This window comes from Pteropus vampyrus, unplaced genomic scaffold, assembly GCF_000151845.1.
Source record: "Pteropus vampyrus isolate Shadow unplaced genomic scaffold, Pvam_2.0 Scaffold350, whole genome shotgun sequence".
In the NCBI taxonomy this organism is placed as follows: Eukaryota; Metazoa; Chordata; class Mammalia; order Chiroptera; family Pteropodidae; genus Pteropus; species Pteropus vampyrus.
Window position 1 is genome coordinate 302,845 of NW_011889131.1, and position 20,926 is coordinate 323,770.

Here is a 20,926-nt window from a genome sequence, read left to right on the forward strand (position 1 = left end):
GGTGTGTTCGTGGTATACATATGAATTTAAGCTTGCAATTTTGTGTACACCTATTCATAAATGTACTTAGAAATGACCCCTGAAACAAGAAAAAGAGTTGCATTTCGATATCATCACATATTAAATGAAAAGCTTGGATTACATGATCTCTAAGCAGCCATCTTGCTTCAGTAACGCAGCAATCTAGGTAGCGTAGCTCTGCACCAGTGAGTTATTTTATTCTGGGACATGAGAGAATGGAAGAAAAGAAATTGTTTATTGATGCAAGCAGATTTTTTTACAAGCCAGGGCAATGGAAAGACCAAAGATTGTCCACAGTAGATGCTGTGCCAACTCACTGTATATAAAAAATTCAACTTTGCATTGGCATAAGAGGAGACATTTTATTATAATAGGAAATGACATTGAAGTTATACTTCTTGCTTTTTAGCAGAAAGTTAAAAATAACCTTTCCAATATTTTATAATTTAGCGCATTTATTTATTTAAGTAAGTCAAGACTCATTGTGTTGGAAATGAGTAACAGAAAATAAGTGTCAAACATCATTCTCTAAGGACATAAATATTTTTCTTTTAGGAAAGGTGGAGATTTATGCAATTAAAAAAAAATCACGTAATTTCCAAAATGACTACATCTATAGTTACTTTATCCCATCATTAGCAAGCATCAACACCAAAATAAACCAAAAGATGCTTTTGAGCACTGTAAATCTAATTATACCACATATTATAAATGAAGGTAATTAAACTTGAAAAACTGCTATAAACTTCCTGAAGATAAATGGAAAATTAACAGCCACTTTGTCTTCCTGCTTGTGTGTCTGGGCAAAATTAAATTCACAGGAAAGTCTAAGATCCCTTTAAATACCAGCTAGTTATTTTCTAGGATGGACCGTTGAACCCCTCCTACCCTGCCCCACACCCCAGCCTTTGATGTGTTCCCAGCGATAAAGGTTTAGAAGTTCTCAGGCTGCTTCATGCCACCCCTCCCCCAACATTCTGACTTGTTTGTGCCTTTCTTTCCCTGCGATTTCACTGTGTGTTTAGCCCTCCAGGAGCAGCGGTTTCCTTAGCAACAGGCTTGCCCTTTTAGAGGCTCAAAGGATGACAGCAGTTTACGGGCATGCGTTCTCCCAGGCCTCCTTGCTGCTTCGCGCTTCTGTCCCTTGTGAATGCTCAAAGGTCAAAAAGTAAAGTCCGTGTTGTTTCATTCTTTTCAGACAAAGGGCAGGAAGCTAAAACAAGTTGGAAAACCACATTTTAATTGGACTATCTCATATAAAAGTCATAATCTAAGGTATATATGAAAAGGAACAATTTTCTTAAACTTGAGGGCAGAGAGGTGGAAGCAGAGATTATTACAAAGGATGGAATCTGGAGGACTCGCTACATGGAAAATACAAGGAAACTCGGGATGAGTTTGTGGGAAAACAGTGTAATCGGTTTTCCTCTTTCACTAGATTTTAGAACCTCAGAATAAGAAGGGATGTTGGGGACCAGTGCAAGACCTAATATAAGAATCAGCTCTGCAATTTAGGGCTCTGAGCCTAAGGCTCTGAAACGTTTTATTTAAAATTCACCTTTTAAGTTCTACACTTATGATGTGCACCCTTTTCTGTATAGATATTATATTTCAATGAAATTTTAAAAAATAAAAAATAAAATTCACCTTTTAGATATGAATTTTAGACATTTTTAAACTATGAAAACAAAACACTCAATGAATCATTTACTGAATTTTAATAACATTTAAAGCCTGGAGATCGTACTGTGCTGATAGATGAATACTATATTTCTTTGCATAGAATTTGTAATTCACTCATCTAGTCATCAAATATTCATTAAGGGCCTACTATATGCCAGGCAGTCTTCTAAGTTTTGGGAAACATCACTGGATAAAACATATTTTTTAAAAAATATTTACTTCCTCAATACTATATTTAAATTTATATTTTTTGCACATGTGCCATGGATTAAAAAGATTGCAGCTTTGCATTTGTCTTTTAAAAATTTACAGGTAAATTGTTCATGTGGGAATATTACTAACCTACCTATGCTTCAGAACCAGTAAAATAGTGACAAGGCTTAATTCCATTTGCTCAGTAGTTGCTCCTGCCCACTTTAATGTACATAAACTGATGTACAATAACAAATTACCTTTCCATGATGCCATTCTCCATTCATATACTGATGATTCCTAAATCTCCACTGTCAGCCAATGGTTTTTAGTACCAATTCAATGCCAACACTAATCCCCAATTAGGGGTGTGGTGAAGGAGGAGACTTTATTCAGTGCAAACAGTCCAATTGTGATACAGCACAGCTGTGAGGCAACCTTCATGCGAGTCCCTTCTCCTGCTAGATAGATCAGCCCTGGCCCATGGAGACAGGACAGCTCTGCTCCGCTCTATCCAAGAAGACATCTTCAGTGTTTCCGCTCCGGCTGGGGAAACAGTCTTCTCTTCCATAGTAGAAGAAAGTACATTCCCAGAATGTGAGGGGAACTGACTTATAGAGAGATGAGTCCCCACCCCTGGTCCCTGAAAGGTTCATCCTCATGCAGATGAGGACTACAAATCCTCATAGTTTCATTAGTCCAAAAAGTACTGTCCCAATTGGTCAGAATTGAGCCAATTCTGATTGATCAGTGAAGATACTAATAAAGATACAGATTCTCAGCTCTCTTTGGATGGAGAAAGTCTCAGTCCTATTGGTTGAAATACAGTTCCAGGAACTCCTTTATAAGAAATGTCTCAGACGCAGGAAGATGGTTCAGTGCATGCAGCAGGCAGCTTAGTGCTGGCTAATCCCTGCACCGGGGTTTGTGAGAGGCTCCTGTTTAGAAACAGCTACTAGGCTCTGTTTTGTTTTGTTTTGTTTTGTGTTTTATTTTAAGCCCAATTAGCCACTAGGAGCCCTTTTTGGTAAATATTTTCTTTCTCAGGGTCAACACCACCTTCATCCTTGAGTTCTAGATTTATGCATCATAATCTTTACTAGATAGCTCCACTCAAATGACCCACAGACATCCTGGATTGAACCTGCCCAGAACAAAACTCAGCACTTTCTTGAATCTGTTCTTTCTCCTGAGGTCACTAAACTGCATCATCATTCATTCATTCATTGTCACAACACTGGAACCTAAAGTTATCCTGAATTCTTCCTTCTACCCCATCTCCAAGGTGTTACCAAGTCCTATAGATTCTCTTTCTTTAAGCTCTCTTGAAACTGTCCATGTCCCTTCATTTGTCCCCGCTGCAACCCTAATAAAGTACCTCTTAACTGGTCATCCTGCCTCTTTTCTTGTCTTCACTCTCCAATCCCTTTTCCAATCGAAGCTAGATGAGGCTTACAAAAAACAAATAGTGTGTCTTCTCCTGTAGGTGTAACCTTTCAGTAGCTTCCTACTGCCTTCAGGACATATTTTAATTTGTTTTATAGGATCTGTGGTCATGATTCTCTCTCATCAAACCATACTCACTACTTTCAGCTTCAAGTTGTACTCACTTGTTGAAGACTTTGTGATATATCATGAGCTTGTTATGGGGCCTTTGTATATGCCATTTCTTTGTTTGGGAACATACATATATCATCCATCATTACTGTGTCCTCCAGATTTCCAGGTGAGCTTCTTCTGAAACATATTCCCTGACCTACCAAAACTAGATAAAATGCACTTCCTGATTTCTCCCACCAGGCTGTAAATTGCTTGTGGGCAGGAACCATGTATAGCTTGTTAACTCTTGAATCCTTAGCATTGAACTGATATTTTTAGCATGAAATATGTTGATAGATTTGTTGATTGAATAAATGCATTCTACGTGTTTAAAGTTTAATTTGACTTGAATGATACTGAACTCATGGATTATTCCTATATGAGCTTCTTAGCATTGACTTTTTTAAATAAAGGACAAGCCTAAACAAACTTCTACTCACTTTTATATTTGCAAAAATGGTCTTACTCTAAGCTTTTATACCATGCTTTATGGTGAATCTTAAAGAATTTTATTACTGTTATTATCTGCATCTCTTAAATTTATTTCATTTGAGGGAAATTTGCAGATCACTTTTAATAACTAAAAGTAAACCGAACCAAGTCTTTCTTAAGGAAACAGCATAGTGTTTCTTAGGCAGTAAAAGGGAAAGGCTGAAATATTTAGATGTCAGATAATACAGAGCAAAATATGTTCACTTTTTGGTTAAATAGTATAGTGCACTATATGGTTTTTATATCTTAAGAAAGAATTAATTCTCAGTCATTCTGCACAAAATATAATTAGATAAGTAAACATTTTTAATTAAGTTCAAGAAAATACTTATCCCCTGAGTGTCTTGGTACCTACAAACATGATTTATGTATATTTTCAGCTAGTTTTTCAAAAGGTATCGAAACCATTTAATAAAATATTCTTCTATCGACCTTCCATAAATGTCAAGGACACAAAAACACATTATAATGTAAACCTTAGGGAACTTAGATAAAGAAATATAATTCAAATGTGCAATAGCAGAACAAGAATAGAGTGTTAATTCTAACTCACTCTTTGGGGATGAGGGAGGTAGGTTATATATAACATAAAGAAAGAAAGGGAAAAATATAGGTGAATATATGCTCTCAATGTTTTTTTTTTTTAGACTTGATTACATAAAATAACATAGGTTTATTTACATTTTTAAAAGTTTTTAAAATTCAGAACATCAAGGAATGTGAATGAGGAATGAAAAGTCAAGATCTTGAAAGGATATTTGCAACATATATATAACAGATAAAAGGTTCGTATCAGAAAAACAATACATAAAGAACTCAAGCACATCAATGAGGAAACCGAAAAACTAGAAATGAAAACTAAGCAAACCATAGACTTCTTCTTGTCTTGAATCCACTCTAATAAAGCTTTTATTTGCTCTCATATCAACACTGAAACAAGGTAACTATTCATGGCTTTTCATTCTGCCATAGTCCAATAAGAAAAAGAAAAGCCACTTCGAATATTTCAAATTGAGAGCATTTAATACAGGAAATTGGTCACAGTGACGGAAGCACTAAAAAGCCCAAGGAAGAATGGCAAAAACACTGAGACATTTAACCTCAGCCAGAAGTTTTGGCCACTTCTAGGACTGGAGGGACCCAAGCAGAGAGAGTTATTACTAGAACCTATAAGCCAGGGCTATCCAGGGAAGCTGGTACCACAAGAGGACTGGCCGGCAGTAGCTCGGACCATGGAGACAGAGAGGACCATTCCCTCCCTCAAGCTGCGCTTACCTCAAGTCTTCAGATGTGTTACAATCTCTCTTCTTCAGAATAGCTTTTCTGCCAGAACTCTTCTACCTTCTCACTCATTCTGACTAACTCCTAAATAATCTTTAGGAGTCTGCTCAAATTTCACTCTTTCTAGGCACTTTCCTTAATTCTCCAGCCTAAATAAACTCTCTGTATAAATACTCATGTTGTGCTCGCTCTGGCAGCCCATATACTATAAATACTCCTGTTAATCCTCTATGACGACACACCCAATTTTATTGTAATTATAATAGAATTGTCTGCCTTCCTGGACAGACTGTAAGCTCCAAAAGAACACAAACTTAAGGACTTTGATTTGTCTTGATCCCTGCTGTATGCTTAGCACATAAAACAACCTGGCATACAGCATGGGGATCAATATATAATGGTTGATCGAATGATTTTCCAATAATCAAGATTTGATGCATCCTCAATTGTCCTTTGAAAATCCACCCCTTCCCTCAAACCATATTGATCAGGTAGGTTTTACTTTACCACCTCCTACTCACCACCACTGAAGGAGTAGGTACATTTTTTAGGTATGGCCAATCAATTCCATCTCCTTGACACTGGTCAAATGACCACATTGGTCCAATGGACTCAATCTCAGGGTTCTTCTAAGTTGCTACTTATGAGACATTCTTCTTCTGCTAAGATTGCTAAACTGAACAATGTAAGCCTTGAGCTGTTGGTAATCATTTTGCCACCAAGAGGGTAGAATCTGCACCAAATAGGAAAGATAGCTCTGATCTAGAGTGAGAAAGGTGAGTGACTGAGTTCTAATGGTAACATCCTTAGAGCCCCTGAATTTGTTCATGGCTAAAGCCAAATATACATCTGATTTCTAGCTCAGATTCCAACAAATTCTTTTCCAACAAATTCTCCTTTGGCTTAAGCCTGTTTGGTTTCTGTCACTTAGAACAAAGGGGTCCTCACTGATTCCTTAATCGAACATCACTAGTATCTCTGACCCTCTTGTCATGAATCCTGATCTTATTTCTCCACTGCTTCTTTGACCTAGGATCTGCCGCATCTTCTCTATGACTTAGATACTGTGATCAAGGAACTTATTTCTTCAATATTTACTGGTACCTACAGGTACCTTAATAGACCCTGGCGATGCATGGGGACCAAGATATATACAGACTCTAGATGTTACCAACTAGGGCAGAGGTTCTCCAATGTTCAGGGAAAAAGTAGCACCTGGAGAGCTAACAAAAAATGCTATTTTGCCTTCTCCACTTCAAGAGACTCTGATGCAGTATTTCCAGATGTGGGGTTTGATGATCTGAATTTTTTTTAAATAAAAATCATAAATGATCTTGACCCAGGCTATCTTCAGACTATACTTAATGAAACACCAGAAGGAAAAAACTAAAGTACTGATTACAAAGGACACGCTAGTGTTATAGGAGCCTATTGGGGGGGAGGTGCTTATGCTAATCTGGAAGATTACAAACCCCTCCCTCAGACCTGAAGAATGCCTAGAAAAAGAGCTTGGCAGAAAGAGAGGGGAGAGTGAATGACTCAGAGGGTCTGCATGTGTGAAGCCACCAAGCAAGAATGATGCGTGCACATCAGGGATGCTGACAGATGGCCAGAATAGCTGGAGGATGGAGAGCAGGGGAGAATGGATGGTCAGGCCAGCAGAGTAGACATGGACTGCATCCTGGAAGGCTTTTTAAGGTGTAGGAAAGAGTTTGGACTTTACCCTAAGAGTACAAAAACCCAGTGAGGGCATCAGGCAGAGGATGATTTTTTTTTAATAAATAATATTAGGTACTTTCACTTTGGTTTGTTCATTCCACCCTAGTGCCCTTATGCTGTTGAGAGCTGTTCCCTGCCTGGTCTTTTCACTTTTCATTACACTTTCAGTTCATTCATTCACTTAACCAATATGCTTTAAGTATCTTCTCCATATAAGCCATTGTTCTACCCATTAGGGAAAGACTGATGAAAAAGCAAAAATAATCCTTCAATCACTCACAGAGCTTATATTTCACTGGTAGGGGTGGAGCTGGATACAGGCAAACAAAGAGAAATACACTTATCAGATGAAGTGGTTTCAAAAATGGGATAAATGTTATAAAGAAAATAAAACAAAATAACATAGATAAAGAAGTAATAGAGGAGTTTTGGAGGTGGGTCACCTACGTAACTATGATAATCAGGAAAGACCTCTCTGAGGAACTTACATTTTAGCTGAAATCTCAAAAATGAAAAGTAAAGATCTAGGTAAAGAGCCTTTATCCAGAGATAAGAGCTGTGCAAAGGTTTAAGGAATACCAGATGCAGAGGATGAACGGCTAGGGGAAGGAGATATCCTAGATTAAAGAGGCTTCATTAGGATGACAATAAAATAATGCATTTCAAAAAATGTTGAGACTATGATAATGACATATGACAAAATAAAAAGAAACTCAAGAAAAATTTAATACAGGAAATTGGTCACAGTGACGGAAGCACTAAAAAGCCCAAGGAAGAATGGCAAAAACACTGAGACATTTAACCTCAGCCAGAAGTTTTGGCCACTTCTAGGACTGGAGGGACCCAAGCAGAGAGAGTTATTACTAGAACCTATAAGCCAGGGCTATCCAGGGAAGCTGGTACCACAAGAGGACTGGCCGGCAGTAGCTCAGACCATGGAGACAGAGAGGACCATTCCCTCCCTCAAGCTGCGCTTATCTCAAGTCTTCAGATGTGTTACAATCTCTCTTCTTCAGAATAGCTTTTCTGCCAGAACTCTTCTACCTTCTCACTCATTCTGACTAACTCCTAAATAATCTTTAGGAGTCTGCTCAAATTTCACTCTTTCTAGGCACTTTCCTTAATTCTCCAGCCTAAATAAACTCTCTGTATCAATACTCATGTTGTGCTCGCTCTGGCCGCCCATATACTATAAATACTCCTGTTAATCCTCTATGACGACACACCCAATTTTATTGTAATTATAATAGAATTGTCTGCCTTCCTGGACAGACTGTAAGCTCCGAAAGAACACAAACTTAAGGACTTTGATTTGTCTTGATCCCTGCTGTATGCTTAGCACATAAAACAACCTGGCATACAGCATGGGGATCAATATATAATGGTTGATCGAATGATTTTCCAATAATCAAGATTTGATGCATCCTCAATTGTCCTTTGAAAATCCACCCCTTCCCTCAAACCATATTGATCAGGTAGGTTTTACTTTACCACCTCCTACTCACCACCACTGAAGGAGTAGGTACATTTTTCAGGTATGGCCAATCAATTCCATCTCCTTGACACTGGTCAAATGACCACATTGGTCCAATGGACTCAATCTCAGGGTTCTTCTAAGTTGCTACTTATGAGACATTCTTCTTCTGCTAAGATTGCTAAACTGAACAATGTAAGCCTTGAGCTGTTGGTAATCATTTTGCCACCAAGAGGGTAGAATCTGCACCAAATAGGAAAGATAGCTCTGATCTAGAGTGAGAAAGGTGAGTGACTGAGTTCTAATGGTAACATCCTTAGAGCCCCTGAATTTGTTCATGGCTAAAGCCAAATATACATCTGATTTCTAGCTCAGATTCCAACAAATTCTTTTCCAACAAATTCTCCTTTGGCTTAAGCCTGTTTGGTTTCTGTCACTTAGAACAAAGGGGTCCTCACTGATTCCTTAATCGAACATCACTAGTATCTCTGACCCTCTTGTCATGAATCCTGATCTTATTTCTCCACTGCTTCTTTGACCTAGGATCTGCCGCATCTTCTCTATGACTTAGATACTGTGATCAAGGAACTTATTTCTTCAATATTTACTGGTACCTACAGGTACCTTAATAGACCCTGGCGATGCATGGGGACCAAGATATATACAGACTCTAGATGTTACCAACTAGGGCAGAGGTTCTCCAATGTTCAGGGAAAAAGTAGCACCTGGAGAGCTAACAAAAAATGCTATTTTGCCTTCTCCACTTCAAGAGACTCTGATGCAGTATTTCCAGATGTGGGGTTTGATGATCTGAATTTTTTTTAAATAAAAATCATAAATGATCTTGACCCAGGCTATCTTCAGACTATACTTAATGAAACACCAGAAGGAAAAAACTAAAGTACTGATTACAAAGGACACGCTAGTGTTATAGGAGCCTATTGGGGGGGAGGTGCTTATGCTAATCTGGAAGATTACAAACCCCTCCCTCAGACCTGAAGAATGCCTAGAAAAAGAGCTTGGCAGAAAGAGAGGGGAGAGTGAATGACTCAGAGGGTCTGCATGTGTGAAGCCACCAAGCAAGAATGATGCGTGCACATCAGGGATGCTGACAGATGGCCAGAATAGCTGGAGGATGGAGAGCAGGGGAGAATGGATGGTCAGGCCAGCAGAGTAGACATGGACTGCATCCTGGAAGGCTTTTTAAGGTGTAGGAAAGAGTTTGGACTTTACCCTAAGAGTACAAAAACCCAGTGAGGGCATCAGGCAGAGGATGATTTTTTTTTAATAAATAATATTAGGTACTTTCACTTTGGTTTGTTCATTCCACCCTAGTGCCCTTATGCTGTTGAGAGCTGTTCCCTGCCTGGTCTTTTCACTTTTCATTACACTTTCAGTTCATTCATTCACTTAACCAATATGCTTTAAGTATCTTCTCCATATAAGCCATTGTTCTACCCATTAGGGAAAGACTGATGAAAAAGCAAAAATAATCCTTCAATCACTCACAGAGCTTATATTTCACTGGTAGGGGTGGAGCTGGATACAGGCAAACAAAGAGAAATACACTTATCAGATGAAGTGGTTTCAAAAATGGGATAAATGTTATAAAGAAAATAAAACAAAATAACATAGATAAAGAAGTAATAGAGGAGTTTTGGAGGTGGGTCACCTACGTAACTATGATAATCAGGAAAGACCTCTCTGAGGAACTTACATTTTAGCTGAAATCTCAAAAATGAAAAGTAAAGATCTAGGTAAAGAGCCTTTATCCAGAGATAAGAGCTGTGCAAAGGTTTAAGGAATACCAGATGCAGAGGATGAACGGCTAGGGGAAGGAGATATCCTAGATTAAAGAGGCTTCATTAGGATGACAATAAAATAATGCATTTCAAAAAATGTTGAGACTATGATAATAACATATGACAAAATAAAAAGAAACTCAAGAAAAATTTTTTAAATCTGAAAAGGAAATAAAACTAATTGTCTCTGCAGTGAATATTTACATGGTAGCAATACTTGAACATTGCTGCTGATTTAAATAAAAATGTCAATATTAGGAGGATGGTGTGTACAGAAACAGGTCCTAGGGAGAGGATGCATGTGTAAGTGAGTCACTGAAGATGGGCCTCTACTGAGAAACCCCGGTGGAGAAAAGAGGGAAGCCGGACAATGCAGGATGTGGTTTCAGGCCAAGTCCCCACTGACTGTGTCTTAAGTCTGAGGAGGAAAAGAAACTGGACTTTCATACTTCCTACCCATGGCCTCCTGGAGGGACAGTAACTTCCAGGTACTTCTGGACACACTGAGTGGCAGGGAGGCTAAGCAGCTCCAGTAGCCAGAGTCTAATAGAGGGTGGGCAGTCCAATAGTGAATGGCAGAATAAAAAGCACGCAAGTGTCCTGTGGAGTGGCATTAGAATAGGAGGGGCAAACAAGTAAATGTGACCCTATTTTGTCACCATAACAACATAGCATTTGTTAAGTACCTAATAATTGCCAGACTCTGTTAGGGCTGGCTCCCATATGTAACTCTTTAGCTCTGAAAATAGCTCAAATCTCTTTCCCCTAACTCTTAAATTCTATGTCCAAACAAGAATGCTGAGCTGTCTCATTTGGAAGTGTGCTTAGAACTTGTCATATATTCTTGAGAGTATCAGACATTTTCAGAAATAGTTTAAATTTATTCAAAGTAGAGTTTTCTGAATATCATATGCAATGAAGCTTAGTTAAAAATATATACTTTGAACATATTAAAAGTATACTAGTACTAGTTTCACTGGGTAGCTCTTACAAGTTCTAAAGACAATTAAAAAATAGAACTTATTAGAATTGTTTTGAGCAACAACAGTATTGCTGGTATAAATGCATTGCATTTGAAGAGGTCCCCCTTTAAGGAGCTGACAGTCGATGTCCACGTTTATTGTAAAAAAAAAAAAAAAAGAGTCTTTCACCCATTCATGCCTTAATGGTTATCACTTTCATCAACGATGGAGCTGGAATGCATGTGAAGATCTGTTCCACAGCCTGGAGCGGTCTCCCACATTGCCCTAATATAGAATGATCAGTGATTTTAAAAAGGAAAAAAAAAAAAAAAAAAACAGTCACCGACCATCCTGACCTCATTTAATCAGTATTTTATTACTGCCTAGTTAAAAAAAATTAAAAAGTGGGGAGAAGAAAGAGATCATAAAGACTTTTTTCATTCTTACCTGACCTTTGTAATTATAGCCTCAAAACGGGTGGGAAAGTGGGAAAGGAACATATTTTACCTCAAACGGCCTCAACACGCTGTATGGAGCTTATAAATGACACGGGGGAATCTTTTAGCTCAGGAAATAACTGACTTTTGGCAATGAAAAAATGGCGGAATTGCAAAGGTATGGGACATATTAAATCACAAACTTGGAATTAAAACCGCCATGCCCAATTTGCCAATCTTCTGCTTTGACCCAACCTGCTTTGCAGTTTCAAGAATAATTGATTATGGCTTCAAGGTAAAGTTTGGCTAAAGCCAAGTTAAATATAGTCCAGTACAACCCTGGGCCTATTTAAGGTTAAAAAATTGAACTCATAAAAAGTACTTTCAGGGCCTGAAAACCTCTATTTAATTCCAAACATAATATTCATTCGACTTACTCTCACTAAATATACTATTTTTAATAACAATTATTAGTAATACTTTAATGAGTCAAAAAGGTACCATTAGTGAATTAAATATATTTAAGTAAATTTTAATGTTTTCGTTTTAGCTTTATTTTATAATACTCTATTCAAATTTATACTTTTGAATATATATTTTCAAAGAACCTACCAGTGTAATTATACATGTATATTATTTATGAATTATGCTGAGCAGCCAAGTCACTGCTCTAAATTATCTCAGCCATCAGGAGAATGAAGCCTGTTCATCTTCTCTGCCCAGGATCTACTCCAGTCTTCCCCATGGAACCTGGTAAGGGTTTCTCTTCTAGAAAAATCCAGAAACTGACTAAGTGAGCCCAGAAATGGTATGATGGCTAACCTCATGTGTCAACTTGACTGGGCTGAGGGATGTCCAGATAATTGGTAAACCATTCTTTCTGGGTATGTCTGTGAGGATGTTTCTGAAAGAGATTAATATTTGAATCAGTAGACTGAATAAAGATGGCCCTTGTCAATTTGTGTGGGTACCACCCAGTCCTTTGAGAGCCTGAATACAACGAAAAGGCAAAGGAAGAGAAAATTTGTTCTCTCTGCTTGAGCTGAGACATCCATCCACTCCTGCTCTTAGATGTCACTGGCACTCCTGGTTCTCAGGCCTTTGGGCTTGAACTGGGATTTACACCATCCACCCTCCTAGCCCCATTCTCAGGCCTTTGACCTCAAACTGAATTATACCATCTCTCCTGAGGCTCCAGCTTACAGATGGCAGACCGTGGGACTTCTCAGCCTTCGTAACTGCATGAGAGTTAATTTTCATAATAAATCGTATATATCCTATTGGTTCTATTTTTCTGGAGAACATTGACAAATACAAATGGTTCATGTTCTGATCATGCAAAGAAAAGACTCACTTTTCAGCACCCACAAGTTCTATGTGGGAGAGTGAGACCCTGAACATGTGGCCGAGGAAAGGAGAAGCTTCAAACTTCATGTAGGTAGCAATGGCAAGGAGGTGACAGCAAGATAACTCAGAGGTGGGAAAGAAGTTTAAAATATCCACAATTACTTGAGTGATTAAAAGTAAATTTAGAAATTAACAAAATAAGATCAGAAAAATTCTTCACTTGCCCCATGTAATGAGCTTCCCTGACATACCCCAGGGGCTTGTCTACAGTGGTAACCAAACCTGGAAAGGGTCTCTAGCCTCAGCAAATCCCCCACCAGCAAAGCAAGCCTGATACCCCACGACGACAATCTACTCTCTCACCTGGCCCTGCTAAGGTTACATCAGAACTTCTCTCTCTCCTCAAACTCCCCAGAATCTATCTCCCACCAATATACACTCATTCTCGGGGGATGACTTCTTTATTTTTACTTCGCTCTAAAAGGTGGCCATGAAAAACACCTCCCATTCCCTCAACTAGTGGGGTAAAGCTACCTGCACACATCCCCCTCTTCTCCACTTTTTCTGTTGTTACTTCGGAAGAAATGCCCTGTCTAATTGAAGGCCATTTCTTCCACCTGAGATCTGAAAAGCATCACCTCTTGCTTTCTCTAAAACTCTACTTCTTCATTTATCCCTTCTGCGCATCCTATGTTATCGGTTGGGCTGTTACTATTGGATATAAACATAGTTTAATATCTCTCACTAAAAAAGCAAAACCAAAAAACCCTCAACCCTCACATTTCCCACCAGTGGCAGCTCTACTTCTTTGATCACTTCACAGTAAAATGGAACAGTTGTCTCTATGAGCTTTCTCCACTTCATCCTGACTTCTGGTGTCCAGTCACTTTATATTTCCAAACGCAAGGGAAAGTTCTCTGTTCTCATCTTACTTTTCTCTTTAACAGTATATAACCCAGTTTTCTATGCCTGCTTCTTAAACCCTTCTTCTGTTTTCTGCTTCCTTAGTGGATGTCTATTGAATTTCTTTCACTAAGATCCACTCTCCTTCCTGTTAACAATATCGTGATTTTGTACCCATTTCCTTCTCTTGGTCTTACCATTTCAGACAGAGAATGACCCCCTACTCCAGCCCTGGACAATCGAAACAAAATAGCACATAGTGCTTACTACATTCAAGATATTGTTCTTAACACTAGAGCTATTAACTCACCTAATATTCATAATAGTTTTATAAGGTATGTACTATTTTAGTCACATTTTAGTGATAACAAAACTTAACCACAGAATGATTGACTAGTCCAAGTTTATACAACAAATAATGGAGCTGAGTTGAAAATCATGCCCTTCATCACTGTGTTACTCTGTCTCACATTTCCTGACCACAATCATTGGTTCAGGGATGGGTGTTGGAGAAGAGAAACTCTCTTACTATTGGAATTTGTAAGTCAGAAGAACATATCGTGACCATGCAGAAAGAGCCTGCCTCAGAAGAAAGTAGGGAAAAGGAAAACAGAGCCAAAAAATAATAAATGACATCATTTTAGCATTTAGATCTAGCCATGCCTGAAGCTGGATAGTCTGATTTTTTTTAAATTTTTTTTTCAATAAATTCCTTCTTTTGCTTAAGCCAACTAAGAATTTTTTTAGCCATCACTTCACTCCAAAATGCATTGATCAATATAGTATCCATGACAGCACACTCCCATTTTTCTCCCTCCCTCACAGGCCCTTCTTTCTTAGTCTCCATTGCTGATTCCTCCTCCTCCAACTGACTGTTAATTGCTTGTGCTCCTTAAGTAACAGTGTGCAAACCTCTCTTCTTTTCTGTCTCTACTCTCTCCCTAGGGGAGCTATTCCAGCTCCACAATTCTAAAGGTCAACTATATGTTGATGACTCTCAAATTCATATGTCAAATTCAGTTCTCTCTTTGATTCTAGATTCATCCATCAAATGCCTACTTAATACTTCCAGCTGGATGTCCAACTGACATTACAAATGAACATCATTTTTTGCCCAAATTCTTCCTGCCCCTGTCTTCACTATCTCAGGAAATGGTACCACCATCTACCTGGTTGCTCAAACCAAAGTCTAAGTCATCCCTATGTCCTCTCTTTCTTTTACCATCTTATTAAAGCATGTCTCTTGCATTCTATTTATAGTTATTTTTTTCAAATATCAAACCCATTCACTTCTTTCCATCCTCATTGCCACCATCCTTGTCCGCTCTTGCCCTTTTCTAATTCATTAAGCCAGTAGAAGAAGCCAAAGTGATTTTTTAAAATGTCATTTCCTTGCATAAAATTTTTAATTGGTCTTCTTTGCTCTTGGAATAACTACTAAACCCTGTTACTTTGTTCTTTTAACGTCTCACATTATCTAGATTTTCCTGCCTATTTCATTACATAGAAATTTCCCCTAATTTTCAACATATAGCCACCTTGGCCTATCTTTCAGACTCAAATACATCAATTCTTTCTTACCTCTCGACCTGTCCACTTGCTGTTTCCTCTGCCAGGAATGTACCTCTTGTAGTTCTTCATGTGGTGGCATCATTCTCAACCCTCAAATATCTACTAAAATGTCATCTTCTAAAGCTATGACAGACTTCATCGTACCAGCCCATACCCCGTCACCCCTACCATGCAGCCCTGACTTCCACCTGCTTTCACCTGCATTTCTTTAGCTGAGAGTTTTTTCTGGCCACATGTACAGCAGGCAGAAAATGCCAATGGATGCCTTCATTTAGGCCTTCCACCTGGCCCCTGGCAACTCTCAACCAATAACTGACAGTTGTTTTATAAATGTCCCAGCTCTTGCTCCCCTCAGCTGGGATAACTCACCTGTTCAAGACTATTTTCAAGAATTCCCCACGGGGGGGTTAGCTGCAGACACCCAAGTGATAACATAGTTGATAAAACGCCCTTGGCTGGCTCTTCTCCTTCCCTGTCTCTCTCGCCCACTGTCCTTCCATAATTCTTCGATTACCACCCAAATAAACTACGTGTGCTCAAATTCTCATCTCAGAATCTGTTTCCAGAGTAACCCAAACTAAGAGAGAAGTCTTTCAAGGCCACTCTCTCTACAGACACTGCTCTCAGTTACTCAGATGCATTACCTACCTTATTGCTTTTATAAAACATCACAATCCTTAAAAGTCTCATTTATCTATTGTTAACTTGTTTTCTATTTGTTTTCTTGGGATTCTGTCTATTATCTTCTCAACTATGTGTTCCTCTTAACCTCATCTAGTGCCCAGCAGATAACAGACACTCAATAAATATTTGTTAAATGAATAAACAAATAATGAATCAGGATGACTACTTCTTCCCTATCATTCTAGGTATATTTTTATTAAAAGACAGGATAGATTGTCTCAGTGAGGATTTTTATACCACTTTCAGCTACACAAAGCAATCAGAACACAAATATTCTGAGATGTTCTGATATTATTAAGAGAAAAAATGACAGAGAGAGACTACGATCCAGGTTTTCTAAATCCAAATCTAGTGGGATTTCTACTGCACTTCACTATTACTAACTCTGTAGGGTATAGGTCCAAGTTTCCTTTTCGGGTGTTGAGATGGATCTGCAACAAAACATTTACAGCTCTTGCCTGCCGGACTTTTTCCTTGTGTCAAAAGTTATGCAATTGTCAAATTGTTGTCCAAGGTCAGGGGTGCAGCTGTGGCCAAAAATAAGGCATTCATTATGTAAGTCTAACTGGCCTGGATGACAACCGAACCCTTGGTCATGGCCTTGCTAACATATCCTCCAAACTGGCTCCAACCTGGATCTGCAATCCCTATCTTTCTATTTTCTCCTTCCATTTTGCTTAAACGTACTTTGTGTTTCTAGCCTGGAAAGCACATCGCAGAATTATTTTGTCCTTATAGTTTGTGAAGGTTATTTCCTTTCACAGTCAATTCATATAATCATTATCTCCAGTACTCACAATCCACTGCAATCTATTTTTCTCATATCTACTAAAAAGGCTCTCCCCATTAATCTCCAAATTAAAATATTTTTGTACAATTAAATTGCCTGCCTACTTTGTTTTTCTCAAATTTTTCTTTTTCTATATTGTCAAGGTGAGCACTCAATAAGTACTTGTAGTCTGGCTATGATAATGCTTTTGCCTCTGAGGCTGCTTCTCCTTCTCTTTCACTGACTATATCCCCACCCTTATGGAAATACTTCCCAAGGTCCTTGTTCAAAACCTTTAAAGCTCAAGGTGTGACCAAGGAATCGTCCATAGGCAATTTGGCTATCTGCATGCTATATGGGGAGATGTTATAAGAGACACAGATGAACTGGCTGATAAGCTAAAAGAGAGCCTGAAATACGAGGCCATTAAATGTGTTTTTAATTGTATAAACAAGAAGGACCACTGATGGTCCTCCACGTATACAACATTCTACTGAATGCTAAAGCTATTTTAAAATATATATGTAAACCTATGTTTCACATCCCATGCATGCACACACCCTCACAAAGATCTATCTAGTTGGAAAATCTTTATTACATAGTCTTTTTAACTTTAAAAAAATATTTTGGATCAAACTCTATCAATGTGGAAAGGAATGTGGAACAGAGAATCTAAATCATAAAGGTGGGGAAAACGAATATCTATTTTTGTTAAGCAGACTTGATTTATAATTATATCAATTTCCTTTTAATCATTAGCATACTTTTATAGACATCAAAGGCTATTTCTAAACCACCCAGCATTTTGCAACTCTGCATGAAATAGTAATCTGTTAATTAAAATCTTTTTGCCTATAAAGATCTATATAGGGTTAAGAACACAAATTCCAATGTTAGACAGATTTAGTTTCTCTCCTGCATCTGTCACGTCCTACATATATAACATCGGACAAGCCATTTAACTTCACGACGGTTCACTATACATATGAAAAGAAGTGTCTGTAGGAATTGGAATTCTAGGTCATTTTTTTATTGCTTTATTGAGAAATATTTCACATAATATAAAATTCACCCACTTAAAGGACACGGTTGAGTAGTTTTTACTATATTAAGAGAGTTATGCAATCATAACCACAATTAATTTAAAACATTTTCAACAGTCCAAAAAGAAACCTCATACACATTAGTTGTCATACCCTATTCTTTCTCTCCAAACTCTGCTCTAACCCTAGGCAATCATGAATTTACTTTCCGCCCCTAAGTATTTGCCTATTCTAGATATTTCGCATTCATAGAATCATACAAATCATGACCTTTTGTGACTGGCATCTTTCATTTAGCAAGATACTTTCAGGTTTCACCAATGTTGTAACATCCATCAATATTTTATTATTTTTATTACTGAGAAAACTTCATAGAATGAATACACCAAATTTATTTAGTCATTCATGAGTGGTATTTAAGTATTTCTAATTTTAGCTATGAATAAATCTGCTATGAATATTCATGTACAAGTTTTTGTGGATATACATTGTCATTCCTCTTGAATATATACCTAGGAGTGAAATTGCTGATTTATTTAAAAACTCTATGTTTAGCAGTTTAAAGAACTGTCAAACTGTTTTCTAAAGTGGCTTCACCATTTTCCATTCCCACCAGCAATGCATGAGGCTTCCAATTTCTCCACATTCTTTCCAAGATATTATTTTCCATCATTTTTATTTTAGCAATCATCATGGGTATGATTTGCTTTGCATTTCCCTAGTGACTAAGGGTATGAGCATCTTTTGTCAATCTGTATATCTTCTTTAGAGGAGTCTATCCAAACTCTTTGCCTATTTTTCAATTTGATGATGTGTGTTTCAAGAGTTCTTTATATATTCTGGATACAAATTCCTTATCAGACATATGATTTGTAAATATTTTCTCTCATTTTGTATATAATCTTTTCACTTTCTTGATGGTGTCTAAAGCTTAAAAGTTTCAATTTTGATAAAGTAAAAATCATCAATATTTTTTCTTTGTCACTTCTGTTTATGATGTCATATCTATGAAACCATTGTCTAACTGAAGGTCACAAAGATTTATCCCTATGTTGTGTTCCAGTAGTTTTATAGTTTTAGCTCTTACAGTTAGGTCTATTATTCAATTTGAATAATTTGTGTGTATAGTGTGAGGTGGGAACCAAATTTACACTTTTGCATGTGGATACCAGTTGTCCAAGCACCATTCATTAAAAAGAGTATTCTGTCTCTCCCCTTCCATAAATTTTTAGGTAACCTTGTCAAAAATTAATCGACCATAAACGTAGGGGTTATTTCTGGATTCCCAATACTATTCCGTAGATGAATATATCACACTGTCTCGATTACTATAGTTTTGTAGTAGGTTTTTAAGTAGCAAAGCATTAGTTCCCCAACTTTAATCTTCCTTTTCAAGATTGCTTGGAATATTCTGGATCCTTTGCATTTCTATAGGAATTTTAAAATCAGCTTGTCAATTTCTGCAAAAAAATTAAAAAACTGGGATTTTGATAGGGTTGTACTGAATTTATAGTTTAAGGAGTGTTGCCATCTTAACGATGTTAAGTCTTCAGATTCATGAACAGAGATATCTTTCCATTTATTTAGATCTTTCTTAATTACTTCTAACAATGTAGTTTTCAGTATCTGTCTTACATTTCTTTTGTTAAATTTATTCCTAAATTTTTCCTCTTCTTGATTCTATTGCAAATGAAATTTTTAAATTTTATTTTAAAATTGTTTTTATCAGTGTATCAAAACATAATTGATTTTTGAACAATAAACCCTCAACCGCCAAAATGCCGAAACTAATTAATCAAAAAATTTTAAGGGGTTTTTTGTGTGTGTGGATTCTTTATATAGAATTATATACAAAATTATTTGCAGGTAAAGACTGTTATACTTATTCAAATCAGATGCCCTTTATTTCTTTTTCTTGCATAATTGCCCTGGCTAGAATTTTCAGTACAGGTTTAATAGAAATGGCAAGAGCAGCATCTTTGTTTTTTTATTTTTTTAATCTTTGGAGAAAAGTATTCCATCTTTCGTCAAATAAGTATGATATTAGCCATGGATCTTCTGTAGATGCCCCTTATCAGGTTGAAGAAGTTCTTCTACTCCTAGTTTGTTGATTGTTTTTATCACAAAAGAGTTTTGGAGTTTATTAAATGCTTTTTCTGCATCTGTTAAGATGATGTGTTTTTTGTCCTTTATTTTATTAATTTAGTTTATTACACTGATTGATTTTCAAAGATTAAACCACTGCTGCATTTTTAGGATAAATACCACTTAGTTATGGTATATAATCCTTTTTATATATTGCTGGATTTGGTTTGCTAATGTTCTGCTTAGGATTTTTGCAGTGGCACTCATAATGGATATTAGTATGTAGTTTTATCATGATGATTTTGTCTAGTTTTGGTAAAACAGTAATACTAATCATATAGAATGAGTTGGGAAGTATTGTTTCCTCTTATTATTTTTTAAAGGGTTTATAAAGGATTGATATTAATTCTTCTTTAAATGTTTGGTAGAATTCACAAGTGAAGCCATCTGGGCCTGGTCCTTCTTCAAAGTGCTTTTAATTACTAATTCAATTTTGCTTGTTATAGGCCTATTCAAATTTTCATATATTCTTGATTCAATTTCAGTAGTTTGTATCTTTTCAGAAATTTATCCATTTCATTTAAATTATTTAATTTGTTTGCATATGTTTATTTACAGCATTCTCTTATAATCTTTGTTTTATTTTTGAAGTCAGTAGTGATATCCTCTCAATCCTTATTAAATAATTTCAGTCTTTTTTTTCTTGGTTAGTCTATTTAAAGTTTTGTCAATTTTGTTGACTTTTACAAAAAAATAAAAACAAATTTTTATTTCATTGATTTACTATTCTATTGGTTTTCTATTCTGTATTTAATTTATTTCTGTTCTATTTTTTTCTGCTTTCTTTGTTTTGTTTTTCTA

General features: G+C 36.9%; 1 long non-coding RNA gene across 1 annotated transcript in view; it reads right to left on the reverse strand.

Moving 5' to 3' along the window:
- Positions 1 to 363: 363 nt before the first annotated feature.
- The window catches only part of LOC111731136, a 151,998-nt gene continuing 131,435 nt past the window's right edge, over positions 364 to 20,926 (reverse strand). The window contains exon 5 of the long non-coding RNA XR_002776973.1: positions 364 to 1,234. This is a non-coding gene — a long non-coding RNA (uncharacterized LOC111731136). The remainder of the gene's footprint in view (positions 1,235 to 20,926) is intronic.